Below are 21767 nucleotides of genomic sequence, written 5' to 3'. Positions count from 1 at the left end.
ATGACTCCCTGGGCCTAGATGCCCAGCTTAAATGCTACCATAAGCTCCGCCCCTCAATATCCCAGCATGCCTTGTAGGCCAAAGGAAGGTATAAATGCAGACTCATAGGCCACAGACTCCCTTTACTTCATTTCTACATTAGCAGCGACAAGAGCAGCTCATGCTGAAGCATTTATCATCTGTTCTCCTAACAAATACTACTCTCCACAGACTCAAACTCTGTGACCAGGTGAGGCTACAGTCACCCCCCTTTCTGGGGGCAAGGTTTTCCTTTTAGGAACCTGAAATAGGGTTTCTCAGGGCGTACATAGCTACTGGGTGCTGAAATTGTACTGAAGAGGGTGTTTGAACTGGAGTATATGCAGAGTGTAGGAAACATTACTTGGCTGGTGCCAGAGAGGATACACGCTGCCTCATTCTCAAGCTGAAGGGGGGGGGGGGGTCATTCCCTGTTATAGTGCCGGCCACCTGATACAAACAAGAAACCCACCATGCCCCCCAGAGCCAATATGATGGGCAAATGGCAACCTGTGAGAACTTGTACTCTGATGATGTGAGGTTCAGCACTGGCCAACGCTTCCTTTCAGGCTCCCTCTCCCCATCTCCTCTAGACCCCACTGCCTCCCCCAATACTTAATTTTCATACACAAAGGTCTCAGACCTCAATCCTGACACAAATTAGAACATGGGTGGCCAAGTATGGAGCAGCAGCTGCTAGGACAGTGCTCAGTTCTAAAGGCAACCCAGCCCTACACACACCCACCCACCCCAGCACCACTGGTAAAGGACAAAGGTAGCAATTACCTAGAAGCCATTCCATTTCAAATGTCCCATGGGCCCGAGACAGTGGATATAAACACAAAACCCCTCACCCCTTCCCACACCACAAAACCCTGCCCCAACCCACACACCTCAAAAATCTCACCCAGAGCCAGACCCCTTACTCTTGCCCAAACCCGAGGCCCAGTCTGAGGAAACTGAGTGTACATGGAGAACAACTAGCAACAGACACAGGACAAATTGAGTGAGCGTGAATTGGCCTGTTATTTTGAAATAACTATTCCCCAGAGCTGTGTCTAGACTGGCCAGTTTTTCTGGAAAAATCAGCCGCTTTTCCAGAAAAACTTGCCAGCTGTCTATACTGGCCGCTTGAATTTCCACAAAAGCACTGACTTCCTACTGTAAGAAATCAGTGCTTCTTGCAGAAATACTATTCTGCTCCCTTTTGAGCAAAAGCGCCAGTGAAGACAGCTCAGATTTGTTTTCCGCAAAAGAGCACCGAACACAAAAATGGCAATTGGGGCTTCTTTGCAGAAAAGCGCATCTAGATTGGGACAGATGCTTTTCCACAAAAGCACTTTTTGCATAAAAGCATTCTTGCCAATCTAGATGTTCTGTTCTGAAAGTGCCTTTAACGGAAAATTTTTCCATTAAAAGCATTTCTGTACAATCATGCCAGTCTAGACGTAGCCTAAAGGTCCATCTAGACTGGCAAGATTTTGCACAAAAGTGGCTGCTTTTGCACAAAATCTTGGCAGCTGTCTAAACTGGCTGCGAGAATTTGCACAAGAACACTGACGATTGTCCATGTTCTTGCGCAAGAACAGTGATGTTCCCGCTTGGGAAAAAGCCCTCTTGTGCCAATGTACACAGTCTAGACACAGCCTTAGAGAATTGTGCCCGCAATACTGCAAATGGCCACCGAGTGTCACTGTGGAGGCGCTGCAGAATTATACGTGCATTACCTGCAATGACCACCGAGTGTCACTGTGGAGGCGCTACGGAATTACACGTGCATTACCGGCAATGACCACCGAGTGGCACTGTGGAGGCGCTACGGAATTACATGTGCATTACCGGCAATGACCACCGAGTGGCACTGTGGAGGCGCTACAGAATTATACGTGCATTACCTACAATGACCACCGAGTGGCACTGTGGAGGCGCTACGGAATTATACGTGCATTACCTGCAATGACCACCGAGTGGCACTGTGGAGGCGCTACGGAATTATACGTGCATTACCTGCAATGACCACCGAGTGGCACTGTGGAGGCGCTACAGAATTACACGTGCATTACCGGCAATGACCACCGAGTGTCACTGTTGCTCTGCTAAGGGCAGGTATTTCGGAATGGGGCATTTCTACCCTAATAATATTTCCTGTTTTAAATTGACATGGATTCAGTGTATATGCTCAGATGATCTTATTTCCCAATAAAAAAGATTGTTATTTCAATGTAAGGCTTGTGCTGTATAACAGAGTAAGTACTCCCCACAGTCACTCAAAATGGAGTCCCAGGAAGCACTGGGGAGTAACTAACAGCACGTCTATAAGACATCACTTTAGAAAAGTGGTAACGTGAGCATCCAGAGAGGAAGCCCGTTATTTTGAACGTATTTCAGAATAACAGGCTTCTTATTTTTTGTGACAGGACAGTTTATTGTTCCAGAATAATGCCATTGTTGAAATTGCTATTTCTAGATTGTGTATGCTCCACTGTCGCTATTTACAAATAGCTCCTTCCTAGGGCCATTAAAGTAATTATGCTCTAGTGTTTCCTGGGGCTCTAAATCAAGGTAGCACATCCTGCCTCAGCGTAATTACTAGGCTTCTCTGTAATGGGGAAATGCTATTTCAAAATAGTATATTCTAAAACATCTATTTCAGAATATAACTTGCCAAAATAAGTGTGTAGTGTAGACATACTTTGAGTCAAAGTAGCATGTCCTTACTAAGGGCGCCTACCTCTCACAAATTTTGATGCTTCCCTGTTGTGGGAACACACTATTTTGAAAAATATTTTCAAATACTTTATTTGAAAATACCCAAAATACCTTAATTCCCCAGTGTGAACATAGCAGTGCAGTGTAGCTGTAATGTTTGGCTATTTCCATATACCCAAGAATCCCAAAATATCAATCCCTCATCTTCACAGCAAACTTGGGTTTTTTTTATTCATTATTCCAAAGTCCCTGTAAATATCATTCTATGAGGCGAAAGGGACGTTTTCTTAGAGCACCTTATTTTGAAATTTGGCATCACGTAGACGGCGCCAAATGATGAAATAAGCCATTTTGAAATAGCATTGAGATTGAGCTATACAAATTGTGTATTTTAATTGTGTATCTTATTTCAAGTACTCTGCAGAACTCTGAGACTCTCTTTACCCCTCCTTCACCCTCAAAGGTTCTCCCTCCACCCACTTTCCTCTCCCAGATTCTTTCCCCAGCCCCTCACCAGTTACTTTGTTTTTTGGAAACAATAAACTGGGTGTGTTTTTTATTTGGGGTCAATGTCAGTTTTATTGTCTCTGCAGGGGAGCAGGGGGAGGATTGAGAGGAAAGGCAAAGAGGGGCAAGGCACAGGCCCCTAGTGGGGAGGTCCTGGGGAGCGTGTCACTGGGGTCCTTGTGAGAAACTTTCCCTCAGGGCCTCCCGGATGTACACCCCCACCTGATGAGCCTCCTGGATGGCAGCTGTGCGCAGCTGTTCAAAGGGCCTGCTGACCTGGCCTGCCTTTGCTCCCCCCCCCCCCCCCCTGCCCAGGAGGAACACCTCCCCCTTCGGATCACAAATATTGTGGAGCGCAGAACACTGGCCACAACTTGGGGGAATGTTCCATTCCCCAACATCCAGCCGGGTGACAAGACATCTCAACCTATGGGGGGAGGAATAGCTCACTGGTTTGAGCATTGATCTGCTAAACCCAGGATTGTGAATTCAATCCTTGAGGACGCCATTTAGGGATTTGGGGCAAATCTGTCAGGGATGGTACTTGGTCCTGCCACGAGGGCAGGGGACTGGATTCAGTGACCTATCAAGGTCCGTTCCAGGTCTATGAGATTAATATAAATAAATATATGGAGCTATAAATAGGTATAGCTCCATATATTTACCTCACCTTGAGACACCCAAAGGCACCCTCCACTACAGGGTGGGCCCGGCCAAGCCGGGAATTGAAGCATTCCTTGCTAGGGTCAAGGTGTCCGGTGTAAAGCTTCGTGAGCCAGGGCAACAGAGTGTAGGTCACATCCCCCACAATGCACAGTTGCATGTACACATCCCCCACCCTGATGATGAGGTCAGGGAATAAACTGCCTGCCTCCAGCTTCTGGAAGACTCTGGAGTCGCAGAAGATGTAAGCATCACGTGTCTTCCTCAACCAGCCTAAGAAAATGTTGGTAAACTGCCCATGGTGGTTGAGAGGGCCTGTGGGACCATGGAGAAGTAACCTCGTGGTTTATATACATAGATGCCTGGTAGTCGGCGCTTGGGCAGGGATGTGGGTGCAGTCAATAATATCACTACCACACGGTTCCGTGTTGCTGAGGTGGATGGTGTCGATGGCCCGCATGTGACATAGTGCAGGTGCTGTCTACTTTGTAACCCAGTGTTCCCTCCTGGCTGTGTTGTTATGTGTGATTCCCAATGAGTCACTCCTCATGTGTATTGGCCCCAGACACCTAAGTCTCAGCCTGAGCAGATAACAAGGCTGTTCCCAGCCGGTGAGACAAAAGAAGAGAGGCGGGGTCGGCCATCAGGCTGGGGGGGGTAGGGCCTGGGAGTTGAGTTAGTCTCGGCTGGGCTAGGTGGAGTGAGGATGTTTTAGACCAAGAAAGGGAGTGAAGCCCCTTCCCCTCGAGAGGAATAAAGCTGTCTGTCCTTGCTCCTGTGTTAACATCTCTCTTATGCTATGCTGTGTCGCTGAAAAGAAATAAACTCTTTAACTCTACTGGCTGGCCAAGAGATACATCTGGCTGTCGATGGGGGTGTAGGGTTGGGGGCTCCCCATCACACGGCACCACCTATAGCAGGAGACCAACAAACAGAGAATCACTGGGGTGCCTGAGCCCTGTGCAGGTCCCCCAGCCCACCTCTTCCCTGCCCACACATATCAGGAGCCACCCCCTACATAGCCTATCCCTGGCAGGGCTGTGTGAGGGTGGGACTGAAAAATTGCCTGGGAAAGGGGCTTTTCCATCACCCCCAACCACCCTTTCCCTAGGATTCCCCATTCCAGCACTTCACACACCCCTTCCGGGACCTTAGCTGGAGAGCGCCACGCCTGCATGACGTGGGCCCTGACGGTCGACTTTTCCACACCAAACTGATTCCCAACACTTCGGTAGCTGTCCGGTGTGGTGACCTTCCACACGGCAATGGTGACCCGCTTCTCCAGAGGGGAATGTGGGTCCCGTCGTGTGAGGGCAGGGGAGAGCCAGGAACACAGCTCCAGGAAGGTCTCCTTCCTCGTGCAGAAATTCTGGAGCCGCTGTTGGTCATCCCAGAGCTCCATGTCAAGCCGGTCCCACCAGTCAGAACTAGTCTCCAGCGCAAGAAGCGGCGGTGCACAGTGTGGTGCAGCTGGAAGAGCTGCGCTCCCGGACAATCAGCTGGTGGTTGCGTTCCTGCATGGCCAGGACGGCAGCCTGTAGAAACTGCAGCACGATAGCTAAGGGCCGTCAAGTGCCCAGAGGCAGCTCTAGCTCCACGACTGGCAAGCTGAGGTGTCCACAAAGGCAACCGGAGCAGTCAGAGCTAAGGCTTTGCTGTCCCTCCAGGGAAAGGAGAAGCACCCGAGAAATGGTTGTACAGGGGAGGGGGGGGTATCCTTTGCTACCTTCAGAGGGTCCCTTATCCTGCTTCTCTAACACAGGACCTAGGCCCATCCCTGAGGCAGATGGTGTTGTCTGCCCAGCCACTAATGGTGTGGGCAGAGGGGGGTGGGATCAAGCCCACCATTCTGTGCTTCCCAGACAAATCCCTGCCCTATCCCTGAGTTCACTGGAGATCCCACTCTGTCTCCCTGCCTTCAGTGGGTCCCTTCTCCTGCCTTCCTAATGTGGGAGCCAGCTCCATCCCTGGGGGGGTCTATGTTGGCTGTTTGGCCGCTCCCAGGGTGGGTGGGATGGGCCCACGAGCCTGCCCTGCCAGGTGAAAGGGTCTCAGATAGCCTCAAGCAGCAGCTCCCAGAAGTAATTGCTGACCCGAAGCCCTGCCTGAAGTGGTTCTGAGTGGCCTTAAATGCAATTCTGCATCCAATCAGTGTGGAGCTTTAGTTTGAAATCGCTAAGTGCTTTTTGAAATACCCTTAGGGTATGTTTACACTGCAGGCTTATGTCTTCACCGCAAGTTTCGTTCGGAGAAAGCTATTCTGGAAGATATCTTCTGTAAAAGCTGATTTTGGAAATAGCACATCTACATTAGGGGAGCTTATCTCAGACTAATTTTGAGGCGTCCCGGTAGTGTGGACGCTCTATCTCGATTTAGCGCCCCAGGATGCACTGGAAAGGACTAACTTTAGAATGAGGTGCTATTTTGACATAGCAGCAGTGGAGCGTTCACTCGCTCACCCGCTGCTGCAAACGCTTTTTCAGAAGAGGCGTTTTGCCGACACTGGTAAACCTCATTCCGTGAGGAATAAGCCCTCCATTGTTTCAATTTTCTTTTGAAATAACGCAATTGCTGTGTGGATGCTACTGTTGTTCTGCCAGAATAATGTCCCTTATTCCAGAAAAATGGTACAGTGTAGACACACCCTTAGGGTATGTCTACACTGCAGCACTAATTGGAACTAACTTAATTCAAATTAGTTAATTCGAACTAAGCTAATTCAAATTACTGCATCTAGACCTAAAAACTAATTCGAATTAGCATTTTGCTAATTCGAAATAGCGTATCCACATTGAGTGGACCCTGAACCGAAGTTAAGGCTGGCCAGAACCAGTGCCTGCAGGGCATCAGGTTAGGACTTAGAGTGTGGAGCTGCTAGCCAAGGGTTCTGCTTAAAGGAACCTGACCCCCACCCCGGACAGACAGTTCTCAGGGTTCCCCACTTGCTTGTCTACCTCGATGAGGGACAGCAAAGCAGTCCTGTCTTGGAGGCACATCAAAGCACTTGGCCATCAGCCCGGCTGCACTTGCCGCAGGCTGCCATCCAAGGGGATCAATTGGGAGGCTGTGAGGATCCAGGAGACCCTGCAGGAGAGCTTCCACCCCGAGGAGCCCGCAGAGCCACCCCAGTCCTCCCCATCGGGGGCTCATGCCCCATTCCTCCCTAACCTCCTTCCACTTACCCTTCCCGATTTAAAAAATAAATGACACGTGTGTTGTTAAATAAAGAGAGTTTATATTTTTGAAAACTGAGGGGTGGGGATTAACCTTTGGGGAGACTGGGAAAAGGTGGTGGGAGAGAGGGTGGGAGAGGGGAGGTGGAAACCTGGGAGGAGGGAGCTGGAAGGGGGAAGCCAGGGGAAGAAGGAGGAGGGGAAGTATAAAACTATGGTACACCATATCTTCAATACTGTGTACAGATGTGGTCTCCTCACCTCAAAAAAGACATTTTGGCTTTGGAAAGGGTTCAGAAAAGGGCAACTACAGTGATTAGGGGTTTGGAACAGGTCCCATATGAAGAAAGGCTAAAGAGACTGGGACTTTTCAGCTTAGAAAAGAGGAGACTGAGGGGGATATGATAGACGTCTATAAAATCATGAGTGGTATGGAGAGGGTGAATAAAGAAAAGTTCTTCATTAGTTCTCATAATAGAAGGACTAGAGGACACCAAATGAAATGAATGCACAGCAGGCTTAAAACTAATAAGCGAAAGTAGTTCTTCTCACAGCACATAGTCAACCTGTGGAACTCCTTGCCACAGGAGGCTGTGAAGGCTAGAACTATAACAGAGTTTAACGAGAAGTTAGATAAATTCAGGGAGGTTGGGTCCATGGAGTAGGAACCGTGTCCCTGGCCTCTGTTTGTGGAAGGCTGGAGATGGATGGCACGAGACAAATCGTTTGGTCATTGTCTTAGGTCCATCCCCTCCGGGTACCTGGTGCTGTCCTCTGTCGGCAGACAAGCTACTTAGCTAGATGGACCTTTGGTCTGACCCAGTATGGCCGTTTTTATGTTCTAAGCTCAGGGCCGGGAATCTCACTGGACCAACTTGATTTTCATGAAAACCTGCTCATGGGCTCACATGTGACCTTTGGTGGCCAGGCTGGCAGCTATCCTGCCCTAGATGGCCATATTCCTGTGCCTAGTGTGGAGATCGTGGATGTTGGAGGCCTCCCCCGAACCTTGACGAGGTCCACGATCTCCGCACTAGATCAGGCGGGCGCCCGCCTCTTGCAGCCCCAGGCAGGCTCCTGGGAGCCATCAGCCTGGTCCTGGGAAGAGGTAGAGGGCTGGGTGGCAGCCAGTGGCTGGCTCATGCCGTGCCAGGTGCAGGGTCTGCTGGCTGGGTGCTGGCAGGATTGCAACTGGCACAAGCACTGTAGCCAGACCGTGGCCCTTTAAGGGCTCCGGGGCTGGGAGGGGGGCAGAAAAGTTTCCCTGGTTTGGCCCAGAGTGGCCACCAGGGCAACCTGGGAAGGGCTAGCCTCCAACTAGTTCGAATTAAGTAGCTACACAGCCCTTAATTCGAACTACTTAATTCGAACTAGGTAAACCTCACTCTACGAGGAGTAACACCTAGTTCAAATTAAGCGTTCCGCTAGTTCGATTTAAATTCAAACTAGCGGTTTGTATGTATAGCTGCTATTAAAGTTAATTCCAACTAATAGCTGTTTGTTGGAATTAACTTTGTAGTGGAGACACACCCTTAGAGATTTGTGCCTGTCTATCAGCAAATGGCCGCCGATGGTGCGTCTAAACTACACGCCGTTTTCAACAGAGGCCTTTTCTAAAGTATTTTTCGAAAAAGCCTCTGTTGAAAAAGCTTCTAGATTAATTTTTTTGCTCCGCATCATGCTATCAGCTTTTTCGAAAAAGAGCGTCCAGACTGCCAGATGCTCTTTCAAAAAAAAAAAAAGGCACCCAGAAGTGCTTCTGGCAGGGCATGGGGGCAGCCTTTATTTCCAGGTGTTGCTGCATGCCCTTTGCAGAGACATGTGCTTAAAGGGATCCCCCGGACAGCCGTTGCTCTGCTCCTGCTTTTGGCTTGCCTACCTCCTGGAGGGAAAGCAAAGCTGCTGCAGTGCTTGCTCTGGTTCCTCGGACACCACAGCAGTTTATTTTCAGGTTCAGGGTTTTTTTCTGCTTTTCACTGTGTTGGGGAGAATTCACAGACATTTGCGTCGGGTGATCAGGCCAGGCACGCAATGCCCGCATCTTCCGGAACTCATATCTGTACCGCAGCCTACAGGCTGGGTCATTCTTTCTGGAGTGAAACTATGCAGTCAGGGATGTTCAGATACCTACATGCATTGTGACTGACACGGCGAACCCCCTTATGACCTGGCTCATGAAGCCATTCACTGGACACCTAGATGCGAGCAGGGACCTCTTTAACTCTCGCCTGAATCGGGCTTGCTTGGAGGTAGAGTGCGCCTTTGGCCGTCTGAAGGGCAGGTTTATATGCCTTCTCGCTCAGCTGGACATGGGGGAACACAACATCCCCGATGTGGTTGCTGCATGCTGTGTGCTGCACAACCTAGTGGAGAGAAAAGAGGCGGCCTTCCTCCCAGCATGGGGGACACGAGCTGCTGTGGAGGGGAGGCACTTTGAGCAGCCCCGGACAGCTGCCATCTGGCAAGCCCTCCAGCTGGGATTGCGCATTCAGGAAGCCCTGAGGGAGTGATTCTCCCAAGGAGCCCAATGAGTTTCCCCAGGGCCTTCCAAATGTGGGATTGCCCCATGCCTCCAGTGCCTTCCCCCCCCGTCCAAAGCCCCTCCCAGCCCCACATTCACACTGAGAACAGAGACAGGCTGACACAGACCGGGCCGGGTCTGGTTACAGCTGATGGCGTCCGCTCTGAGTGAATTGCTCAAACTAGGGGCTCCTTACAGTCCCCAGACTGGTGACCTTCCCAAACAGGCCACAAACCAGTCCCAAAAATAAATTGTTTGTTAACAAAGTAAAGTGCTTTCCTTACTGACTCTCACAGGTAGGAAGGGGGATGTCAAGCTGGAAGGGAGGGGGGAGGCTCAGGGCTGAGGGTGCCACCTGGATGACGAGCCCCTGCCACCCTCGCTGCGGAGGCCTGCTGGGGCTGGGCAGGAGGTGCGGCTGTACCTGAGTCTGGGATGGCAGCGGGTGAAGGAGCGTCGGAGGGTGAGGGGAGGGGTGGGGAGCTGGTGGGGGGGGGGAGGGCAGGCTGAGCAGGAGGAGCAGGAACAGACACAGGACCGGGGAAGGCTATGGCCTCCCGGATAGCAGTGCAAATAGCAGTGCGCTGTGTTGAGGAAATCTCGCTCCCCTGGGGTACAGAGTCCCCAGAAGGGTCCGAGGCTGGAGGTCAAAGCAGTGAGGCAGGAGAGAAATCCAAAAGGAAAATTTTATTATGCATGCAGGCTGACAGCTACCAGAGTGAGAGCAGCAGCAGCCCTGAGAGAGAGTTTCCGGGATCCTTTATACAGTGTGTTCAGACAGTTTAGTTGTTGATTGTTTTCTTTAACATATCAAAGTCTCAGCAGAAGTACTCTAAGACATTTCTGTTCACACCAGCTGTGCTAGAAGTAAGTTTTACAGTACAAAGGCACATGAGAACCTGAGGGAGGAGTCTACAAGGCAAACTGTGACAAAGATAAGAGTTTACACGACAATTTGTGACAGACTAGGAGTCTCCATGAAGTTAAGATAGGCATTGTAAGGGTCTTGATTAGAGTTAAGATGATTTCTCTCTGTTACAGGGAGAGAGGCCTGGAAAACTTTTAACCCTTAAAGCAGTTTTCTGTTAGAGAGTTTTGATTTCCTGCACAGTCCCTCCTTAGACACAATTGGAGTTTTTCTCCCACAGCTGCTGCACAAACTCGTCCAGCAAGCGACTGCACCTCTCTGTCTCTGCCTGCATCCTCTGATTACAGGTCTCCTGCATCCCTTGCAGGGCCGAGATGTGCTGGCGCACCAGGTCCAAATACGTGCGCCAGTGCCGATGGGTTCCCTGCAGCCGTCTGGGAGGTGGGAGAGGTGTGGCCCCCCCACCCTCCTGGACAGCTGGGCTGGATGTGGAGGACAAGAGGGAAAAGTCATCAGTCATGCATGCTCACGCTTTCCGAGAGACAGCATGCCCTCCTCAGCAGTCAGTGCCTGTCCTCTAGGATCAGCAGATGCTCATGTGGTCTCAGCAAGGAGTGGTATGCCCTGAGCAGCAGCCACAGCCTCCCTGAAGCCCAGACAGTGTGCAGGCCACCATCCTGCCCCCCTCCCCATGGCCAAGCAGCACAGACAAGTGCCAGGCTACAGTTGGGGTTCCCGCAGGTTGCTAAGAAGCCTGAAGCTGTGTGGCAATTCCCAGGGTCCCAAACCCCTGCCTGTACCTGGCATCAGTGTCTGTAGGAGCAGGTGGTTCCTCGCAGCCATGCGGGTGCAGGGGTAAGACATCCCTCCCTGAGGTCAGACGTCCCTCCCTGAGGTCAGCCATGTGTGTGTCCCCCTCCCTCCAGGATGTGATCAGCATGACATGTCACAGTACTGCATCATCCACTTTGCTCCCGCCTCCCCTGCCCTGTGTGTGATGGACCCTCACAGCACTCACCTGATGTTCCCTCCCCGGTGCCCAAAGTTGTCTGGGCAGGAACAATAGAGATGAAAGGTCTGGCAGGAGTGTCCACCAGGGCTTCTACCCGGAGGCCTTTATTTTCGACAAAAAATCTTCCCCGCATCCACACTTCCCTTTTTTTGACAGATCTCTGTCAAAAATAGTGTTATTCCTCGTAAAACGTAAAATGAGATTTACCGCTGTCAACAAAACCGCCGCATTCTGTTGATTTACTGTCGACAGAACGCGGCGGCTGTCTAGACGCAGGTACAGATTTTTCGAACAATCCCTGTAGTCTAGACACACCCCGAGTGTCAGAGTTGCTCCATTACAGAATTGTGCATGCATTGCCAAAAGTGGCCATCGAGTGTCACTGTTGCTCTGTTGCAGCATTTTTACGCTAGGCAGTTAGGAGTTATGAAATAACAGGCTAATGACTCCTGTTTGTGATGAGGAATAACCCTCATGTAGAAATTGTTATTTTGAAATGTCTTCAGTATATATGCTCAGCTGTTCTTATTTAGAAATAACTACTCCCCAGAGTCATTCAAAGTAATTACTTCCCAGTGCTTCCTGAGACTCTAAATCAATGTAGTACGTCAACATTAGGGGAGCCTGACTCAGACTAATTTCAAGGCTTCCCTGTAGTTTGGATGTTCTATTTCAAAGTAGTTAGCTTATTCTGACATAAGTGTGCAGTGTAGACATTGTTCAAAATAATTTTAAAAGATTCAAGGTATAACTGCCTAACTAAGTACTGAAGGAAAACTGCAAATTTCCATTTGCTCTTAGTCTGCATTGCGCTAGCTGGCTTCCAGCCCTAGTGATGGGCTCAAGGCTTTAGTCTCTGCCACAAGTCAGCCATTCTTTCATGAATCCAATGCCACTGAGAACTGAAAAGAGAATGAGAGGAGACTTGTAAACTCGACCACCACTAGTGGTCAAAACACAGACATAAACATGTGCATCACCTAACTGCTGGTCACTGGAGACCCCTTCTTTATTCCTCTCCAGCCTATCCAGGTCCTAAAATGCTCATAATTTATAAGAAACTATGACCATCTCCACTTCACCACACCCTCAGTCCACTATACCCACACCCTACCCAGAATACTCTGGTCCTCTGAGCGACGTGATGATTGAGCAAGCAACTGGAGAACAATGTGATGATGTCCAGTGATTACACGGACAGATGCTCTGTAGTTTGTCGTCCCTCCCTCCACATCGCTGTATTTGAAGGGCAGCGACCCACGTGCAGCTACTTACGGAGAGGAAAGGACAATCCCAGACAATTACCAGCCACAGGCAGAGCTCTGCCTTCCCCAGGATCCGTCCCATGGAAATCACAAGCATCTCTCTACTCGCAAGGAGGCACCTCGCTGCACAGACACTGGCTGAAGATAATTTCACAAAACATACACCAGCTCCTACACCGCCACGAGAGAGCTCCTCAGCTCCACTGTCAATAGGAACAACAGGTGACTCAGACTCACTTCAGGCAGATGCCCCTCATCTAGCTGGATCTCCAGAGTGGCTCCGATTGCCTACAGCAGGCCTCTGCAAGAACAGCAAATAACCCATGGAAGAAGTATCACTGCCAAAAATGCTACAGCTGCATGAGACCGTCCAGTACCTGCCTCTCTCTCCAACCCTTTCTACAACATGGCTGTTCCGCTACAAGACACAGACTGAACACCAACGGGTCAGTTGGCTGTAGCTCCCCACTGACATCAAGATTATGCCAAGAGACACACTCATCTTCCATGCGCTCGAGTCCAAGCCAGTAAGAATGCAAACACACCTCACATGCCGCTTCCTCTCTTTTTTCTGTTGTGTTGGCTAACACGGATTCATATGCTCTTGTGTTGCCCAAACGTCCAGTTTTGTGAGACCCCTTTTTAACTCATTCCTACCAGCTTTGGATTAGGGATGTTAAAGACGAGTCTATCCCCATAAGCAAATGCTTATGGGATAGTTGTCTGTTGACTAGTCAGCTAGTCGATTCCCCACACCTTGCTGCCTCTCTGAGATTGAAGTACTCCTTCCCCCCTGCCCCAGCTTTCTAAGTGGCAGCACTGCATGGCTGAGCTGGGGATCAGCTCTGCGGCAGCTGCCCCTTTGAAAAGCCACCTCCACACGTTTAAAGGGGCAGCCATGGACCCCGGGGTCAGCTGAGAACTCCCCAGCTGATCCCCAGCTCTGCATAGCATTTCCCCAGCTGGCCCCAGGTTCCACACGGCATGACCTGGGGCTCCTCATGGCATGCAGCACGGCATGGAGCCTGGGATCAGTGGGGGACTCAGAGTCCCCAGCTGAACCCAAGCCCCACTACTTTGAAATGCACAAGAGTCCCTGCTGGGCTCTTGTACTTTTCAAAGGAGGAATGGGGAAGTGCCTATCAACTTTGATTTAGTCACTATTTATCCCTTTAGTCTCTCCTTTTTCAAGAACATTTGTGAGACGTTTAATAGCAGTGGTCCAAATGCAGATCCCAAAAGCATAACACTCATTCCTACTCTCCCCGTCATAGCCACCAGGCTGCTGGTCAGTCCTCGTGGTTAAGGGGTTATCCTAGCCAGATATTTGGTCAGCCAATAACAATGCAGGTAGGGATTTCAAACTGGGAACAAAGCAATTTTTAACTTTTTCCTCCTCTGTCTGAGGCAGAGTGGGTTCTTCCAGGTAACAGGGAGCTGCGAGGTTGTCTCGCTCTCTCTAAGAAAAGTCTTTTCACAATATGTAAGTAGGGCAAAGTTTAATTAATCTATCAGGTTTTTAATTGTTTTATGGTTTAGGAATTTCAAATTGATGTTAAAAGTGGTTTTTTTTCCTCTTTGAAGCTTTCTAACCCACAGAATTGTCTCTGGCTACATCTAGACTGGCATAATTTTCCAGAAATGGTTTTAACGGAAAAGTTTTCTGTTAAAAGCATTTTCGGAAAAGCGCGTCTAGATTGGCACGGACGCTTTTTCGCAAAAGCGTTTTTTGCGGAAAAGCATCCATGTCAATCTAGACGTGCTTTTCCGCAAAAAAGCCCTGATCGCCATTTTCGCGATCGGGGCTTTTTTGCGGAAAACAAAGCTGAGCTGTCTATACTGGCCCTTTTGCGCAAAAGTTTTGCGCAAAAGGACTTTTGCCCAAATGGGAGCAGCATAGTTTTCCGCAAGAACACTGACAATCTTACATGAGATCGTCAGTGCTTTTCCGGAAAAGCAAGTGGCCAGTGTAGACAGCTGGCAAGTTATTCCGGAAAAGCGGCTGATTTTCCGGAATAAGTGGCCAGTATAGACACAGCCTCTGAGTATACAAATTGGTGGCCCTTGCCATCTAGCTACCTTAACTATACTTGCAATGGTAGTATTGTTTTGATAATAAACCTATAGCAGGTTAATTAGAAAAGAAAACAAACTTTTTATTTTGGTGTCCTAGTTTTATCTGTAAGCTCTCTGTCTGACTGGCTGGGAGTCAGCTAGCACAGACTGCAGCTTGTTTTTCTCTTTTCTTTTTCAAGCTCTGAGGGGAAAAAGAGCTTGAGGTACCCCTGAGGTTTTAGGGAGGAGGTTTTCCAAGTGATCTCATCCCTAGTTTTCTTGGACTACTTGGGTGATGGCAGTGGATATTCCCTAAAATTTGGGTTTTAGGATTTTGGGGGGAAGTTTTTGTACCAAAGCCTGGAGAGATCAGGTTTTGGGGTACTTTTGCAGGCCCCTGCTCCTGCATTTGTTGTGCCACAGTGGGTTACCCCCCCCCATCTTTTACGGGGAGTACCCAGCAATGTTTTTATGAGGATCTAACAATACTTCAACTGCTTGAATGTCCGTCCATTTGTTATAAAGAACGAGAGGGGCGGGGTGATTTAAGCATAATAAAGTCCATGCCCCAAAGGCAAAGCCGCATCAGCTCAAACTCTGTTGCATTTAAGAACTGCCTCTGGAGTTAGGACATGAGCTTTAAGCACACCTCATGTATGAAATCCAGGGTTTCAAACTCAGGAGGGGGGCTACTGCCCTCCTACCCCATTTCTCTACCCAATTCTACACCCATAGGACCAAGGGCACCTACCCCCCTCAAACAATGGTGCCCTTGGCCTTATGGGTGGAGAAAGGGCAGGGTTAGGAGTGCACATTGCCATGGGCTGGGGGTGTTAAAAGGAAGAGAAAGGAGGGGTTGAGGGATCCACTGGATGGACGGGTGGACTGGAAGGATCAAGAGCGTGTTGGGCTGGGGGCCGTTAGGGAGGAAGAGGAGGGCGGGTGAGGGGGTCCTTATGTGTTGAAAGATGAATGGGGAGAAGGTAGGGTGAGGGTTGAGGTGAGCTGGGAGGTGGCTGTGACGGACCGGGCCAGGTCTTGGCACAGCTGAGGGCGTCCGCTCAGGGCGAATTGCTCAAAACTCGGGGCTCCTTACAGCCCCAGACTGGAAGCCTTTCCCAAATAGGCCATAAACCGGTCACACTGAGTGCTTTAGCTGCCAATCTGGCCAGCCAGAAGCCTCACGAGCAAAACCCCTCAGACACCCCAGCTCTCCCTGTACCACAATTAGCCCCGGGCCTGCACACAGGTGAGGGGGTTGTAGAACCCAATCTCACCTTCCCCGAACGGGTCTTTCTGGTCCCAAAGAACCAGCCACAAATCCCCGGTCACTTTACACTCTGGATCTTACCCACAAGATCACGCTGGGCCAATCCTTTAGAATCTGAAATCTAAAGGTTTATTAATAGAAGAAAGAAAAGCATGAGAGTAAGGTTGTTAAGGCAAATACATTACATGCACCAGTCACCGAGTTCTCGATGCAGGCTCTCAGCAGAGATGTTATAACTGCTATCTTAAAGGTCTCTGGTGTTCATCCTATGTCAGGATGGGTCAGCAATCCTCCTCGGCTCTCTGTTCCTTGCAAGGCTGCATCTAGGATCAGTAGCAGAATTGAAGACAAGATGGAGTCCGCCTCATGGCACTTGTATATCTCCCCGGTACCTTCCAAGTGGAGCAGGTCACATGGTCGAATGACTTAGCTCTGTTTCATATGTCAGCAGCCATTTTGCCCTGGCTGGGTTGCATGTTCCCAGACACAGTCCTCAGGTGTGTATTGGGCACCTTGAGAGCCATTATCCCTGGACCAGTGCTAATTAGCATACTCATTCAACGGACAATCCTCCTTTACAACAGGCAGTGCAGGCCAATATCAGCACAGACTCCATATTCATAACTCCACACACAGATATCATACAAGTACATGAGTAGCATATACAGAATCAGTAGAACATGACTTTCATTTGACATCTCGCATGGCCCCCTTTGTATAGACTTTGGGGCAAACACCTCCCCCCAATTGGTGCAGCAGTGATCTGGCTGCTCCCCTTAAAATCCACTAACGTGACACCCAGACAAAAGACCACAGCCTCTGCTTTCCTCTTCCTTTGAGGCCACTCCCTACCACCCACTGCTCGGACTTAAGGACAAAAGCAATTGTGTAACTGTTTAACTTCAAAAATATCTCACCAAATGTAGTGATTGGGCAACAAAATAGCAAATGAAAATTGATGTGGATAAGTATAAAGTAACGCACATTGGAAAAAATAACCCCAACTATACATACCATATGATGAGGGCTAATTTAGCTACAACTAATCAGGAAAGATATCTTGGAGTTATCGTGGATAGTTCTCTGAAAATGCAGTATGCAGTCAAAAAAGCAAATAGGATGCTAGTAATTATTAAAAAAGGGATAGAAAATAAGATGAAGACTATCTTAATGCCCCTATATAAAACTTCTGTACAAAGTGTTCAAGATGTGGGCGTACTAAATGTGGTCTCCTCACCTCAAAAAAGATACTGTACTTTGGCATTAGAAAAGGTTCAGAAAAGGGCAACTAAAATGAAGTATAAAACTATGGTACGCCATATCTTCAGTACTGTGTACAGATGTGGTCTCCTCACCTCAAAAAAGATATTTTGGCTTTGGAAAGGGTTCAGAAAAGGGCAACTACAATGATTAGGGGTTTGGAACAGGTCGCATATGAAGAGAGGCTAAAGAGACTAGGACTTTTCAGCTTAGAAAAGAGGAGACTGAGGGGGATATGACAGAGGTCTATAAAATCATGAGTGGTGTGGAGAAGGTGAATATAGAAAAGTTCTTTACTTGTTCCCATAATATAAGAACTAGAGGACCCCAAATGAAATGAATGGGTAGCAGGCTTAAAACTAATAAGCGAAAGTAGTTCTTCTCACAGCACATAGTCAACCTGTGGAATTCCTTGCCAGAGGATGCTGTGAAGGCTAGGACTATAACAGAGTTTTAAAAAAAAACTAGATAAATTCATGGAGGTTACGTCCATAAAAGGCTATTAGCCTGGGGGAAGGAAGAAATGGTGCCCCTGGCCTCTCTTTGTCAAAGGCTGGAGATGGATAGCAGGAGACAAATTGCTTGATCATTGTCTTCGGTCCACCCCCTCTGGGGCATCTGGCACTGGCCACTGTTGGCAGACAGGCTACTGGGCTAGATGGCCTTTTGGTCTGACCCAGTATAGCCATTCTTATGTTCTTATCAGTATCAGAAGTGCACCGATGGATACGGAGCACGTAGCTCCGCGGGATCTGGTGCTTCAGGGGCGATGACTTAAAAGCCAGCTCCCCACGTGCACAGGCTCTCACCTCCCCCCAGCCCTTGCTGACTCTGTATTAGAGACAGCAAGGGGGAGGGAAGCGTGTGTAGTTGTCAGGATTAACCGATAAGCCCAGGCTTATCAGTTAATCGTATACACGACTATACGCTAACGTCCCATTCACCGACTGTCACTGTTAGCATTTCTGTAACGGACTAAGTGCACTGCCGGGAGCAGGTACGCCTTGAGAGGCCTCCAAGCTTACCCAGTACATGGAGAGACCTTTTCTCAAAGGCCCAGCTTCTGATGGGTTTGGTCCTCCTTCTGGGATGCCACCGGATGTGCTGGGATTTCACTGAGACTACTTGCTCCACTAGCCTTGCCTGCCTCTCCCTGTTTTGCTGACTTAGGCTCTCTGGCCTCTGGGAGCCCGCGCAGGTTGGGACGCACCAAGTGTAGAAAAACAGAGTCTGCAAACAGCTCTCTACGGTAAGGCTTAGCTAGAAAATCGTCCAGCACTCAATTGCAGTTCCCCTCCGGAAAGTACACCCAAAATAATATTATCTGACGAGGGAGAGAAATCACTACAATGTAAGCTCATACGTTTGCCCATCCCCTCAATGAGGAGTAACATACGCACAACTTCTCCCGCTCCCCTCCTGCTGTTAGAAATTACACAAACTACATTTGTTTTATTAAAATCTAGCTTTTACAGTTGAGAGATTGCTGTTGTTTATCAAAACAAAATAAAGCACGCATACCGTGTATGGGTGTAGGCATGGATGGAGGAAGGGCAGCGTTAGGAGTGCAGGTTGCCATGGAATGTGGGTGTAGAAAGGAAGAGAAGGGAGGTGGGACCCAATGGATGGGAGCATGGATTGGAAGGGTCTGGAGTGTGGGATGGCATGGGATGGGGGCTTGTTGAGGAGGAAGAGGAGAGTGGTTGAGGGAGTCCTTACCTGCGGAAGGAGGGCTGGGGGGAAGGTAGTGATGGGGGTCACATGGCAGGTGGGATGGGATTGTGGGGGGAGGGACTGTGGGTTGGGAAGGGAAGAAACAGGGCTGAAGGGTCCTATAGATGGGGGAAAGGTAGGGATAGGGATAGAGTGTGGGATGGGGAGTGTTCTAGGGAGGAAAAAGAGGGGCTGATGGAAACATGAATGGAGGGATGCTCTGAGGGTGCAGGTTGCTCTGAGTGTGTGGAGAGAAGAAGGGAAACTGACGGACACCAGGAATACGGGGTATGGGATAGGGAAGAGCACTGGTGGGGGTGCACGTTGTGTGAGGGGGAAGTTGAAATGTACTGATGGAGTGGAACCTCCGTTCGGACTCGCTGTCTAAGCGAACATGACATCCCTTCCTAGACCCGAGTGGGCCATAAGCCGAGAGATTTCCAGACCCGACACTTATCTCCCGGTACGCGATGGCTGCTCCTCTCCCAGCCGGACGGTTCTCGCCTCGCTTCTACCAAGCTCCCGAGCTCGCTGTTCTCGTTTCCGTTCCATCCCCAGACGGGAGGACACCAGAAGGGTGGACTTCTTATCGCTCGCTACCGAACAGAGCAGAGGGGAAAAAACAAACAAACAACTTAACTTTTCAGTCCGCAAGGACGCAGCATCGCTTCTCCTCCCACCATCGGCCACCCCCTCCCGCTGCCACTCCAGGAACGTGGAGAGAACGGAGGCCTTGAATCTCTATCCACGCTCTGCTGAACCGCCTACCCCCCCTTCACCAGGCTCCGTGCCCCAGCAGGAAGCTCTCTGCCTCAGAAGAAACATACTGCCAGGACGCTTGAAGATTTCAAAGCACGCACCTCTTACTCACACAGAGCCATGGGAAGGCCGAACGCTGAGGACCCTTCACGTGTTCCGAGAATCACGTCCAGGCAGCTCAAGTCCATCTCGGACGATTTCTTCTCCGCCCACAGCCACGCACTGATTCCTCTGCAAGGGTGGCCGAAAAAGCCCAGCATGAGCTCTCACTCACTAAGGTCTGTGGCTGTGGGAATTCTATCCTTTAGCCCTTTCCCCCCGTCTCGCCTATGTATCGGGCCCTCTACAAGAACACTGAGTCAGTCAGCCATGACGCACCACCGCTCTCCCTTGCGCGACTGGCGTACCTGCAGAATTCCCGTTGGCTCCTGAGCCCTTAACCCTTGGAGATGCTCACCTGGAATGCCTGCAAGTGTGCTGTACAAGGACACGGCAGAAGCAGAGCAAGGACAAAGACACAGACAGAAACAGACAGACAGAACGTATTGGCCAATACGAGAGAGCAACAAGAGAGAAACACATAAGAGGCAGTCAGAAACCTTACCACCTTGCGTCTTCCTCCTCGAGCCAAGCGTCTGCTGAGAAGGACACCGTGTTCCAGAGAAACCAGCACCCCTGACAATCGGGAGCCCTGTTTCTCCCACTACCAAGGAAGCACCTCGGGAACCTCCGCTCGGACTCGCTGTCTAAGCAAACGTGACTTCCCTTCCTAGACCCGAGTGGGCCGTAAGCCAAGAGATTTCCAGACCCGACACTTATCTCCCGGTAAGCGATGGCTGCTCCGCTCCCAGCCGGACGGTTCTCGCCTCGCTTCGACCAAGCCCCCGAGCTCCCTGTTCTCGTTTCCGTTCCATCCCCAGACGGGAGGACACCGGGAGGGTTGACTTCTTATCGCTCGCTACCGAACACAGCAGAGGGGAAAAAACAAACAAACAACTTAGCGTTTCAGTCCGCAAGGACGCGGCATCGCTTCTCCTCCCACCATCGCACCGCAGCCTCCCACCATCGGCCACCACCTCCCGTTGCCACTACAGGAACGGGGAGTGAAAGGAGGCTTTGAATCTCTATCCACGCTCTCTTGAACCGCCTACTGCCCCTTCACCAATCCCCAAGCCACCAGGCTCCGTGCCCCAGCAGAAAGCTCTCTGCCTCAGAAGAAACATACTGCCAGGACGCTTGAAGATTTCAAAGCACGCACCTCTTACTCACACAGAGCCATGGGAAGGCCGAACGCTGAGGATCCTTCCCGTGTTCCGAGAATCACATCCAGGCAGCTCAAGTCCATCTCGGACGATTTCTTCTCCGCCCACGGACACGCACTGATTCCTCTGCAAGGGTGGCCGAAAAAGCCCAGCGTGAGCTCTCACTCACTAAGGTCTGTGGCTGTGGGAATACTATCCTTTAGCCCTTTCCCCCCGTCTCGCCTATGTATCGGGCCCTCTACAAGAACACTGAGTCAGTCAGCCATGACGCACCACCGCTCTCCCTTGCGCGACTGGCGTACCTGCAGAATTCCCGTTGGCTCCTGAGCCCTTAACCCTTGGAGATGCTCACCTGGAATGCCTGCAAGTGTGCTGTACAAGGACACGGCAGAAGCAGAGCAAGGACAAAGACACAGACAGAAACAGACAGACAGAACGTATTGGCCAATACGAGAGAGCAACAAGAGAGAAACACATAAGAGGCAGTCAGAAACCTTACCACCTTGCGTCTTCCTCCTCGAGCCAAGCGTCTGCTGAGAAGGACACCGTGTTCCAGAGAAACCAGCACCCCTGACAAACGGGAGCCCTGTTTCTCCCACTACCAAGGAAGCACCTCGGGAACCTCCGCTCGGACTCGCTGTCTAAGCGAACGTGACTTCCCTTCCTAGACCCGAGTGGGCCGTAAGCCAAGAGATTTCCAGACCCGACACTT

General features: G+C 50.1%; 1 long non-coding RNA gene across 6 annotated transcripts; it reads right to left on the bottom strand.

Annotated features, from left to right (window-relative positions):
• Nucleotides 1-10263: 10263 nt before the first annotated feature.
• LOC142824212 (uncharacterized) lies at nt 10264-20101 on the bottom strand. Of its 6 annotated transcripts, none has more exons than XR_016348200.1 (6): nt 19895-20099; nt 16247-19630; nt 12974-13037; nt 12777-12874; nt 11478-12373; nt 10264-10941 (listed from the first exon to the last, which is right to left on the bottom strand). It is a non-coding gene; the product is annotated as an uncharacterized LOC142824212 (long non-coding RNA). The 6 variants fall into 6 exon arrangements; XR_016348202.1 differs by having other exon boundaries at nt 11478-12874; nt 16247-16384; nt 18347-19630; nt 19895-20098; XR_016348203.1 differs by having other exon boundaries at nt 11478-12874; nt 16253-19630; nt 19895-20101.
• Nucleotides 20102-21767: the final 1666 nt, after the last annotated feature.

The sequence above is a fragment of the Pelodiscus sinensis genome, chromosome 32 (genome assembly GCF_052426305.1).
Source record: "Pelodiscus sinensis isolate ZL-2025 chromosome 32, ASM5242630v1, whole genome shotgun sequence".
Classification (NCBI taxonomy): Eukaryota; Metazoa; Chordata; order Testudines; family Trionychidae; genus Pelodiscus; species Pelodiscus sinensis.
The sequence above is the reverse complement of the archived record's forward strand: the minus strand, read 5'-3'. Positions and strand labels throughout refer to the sequence as shown.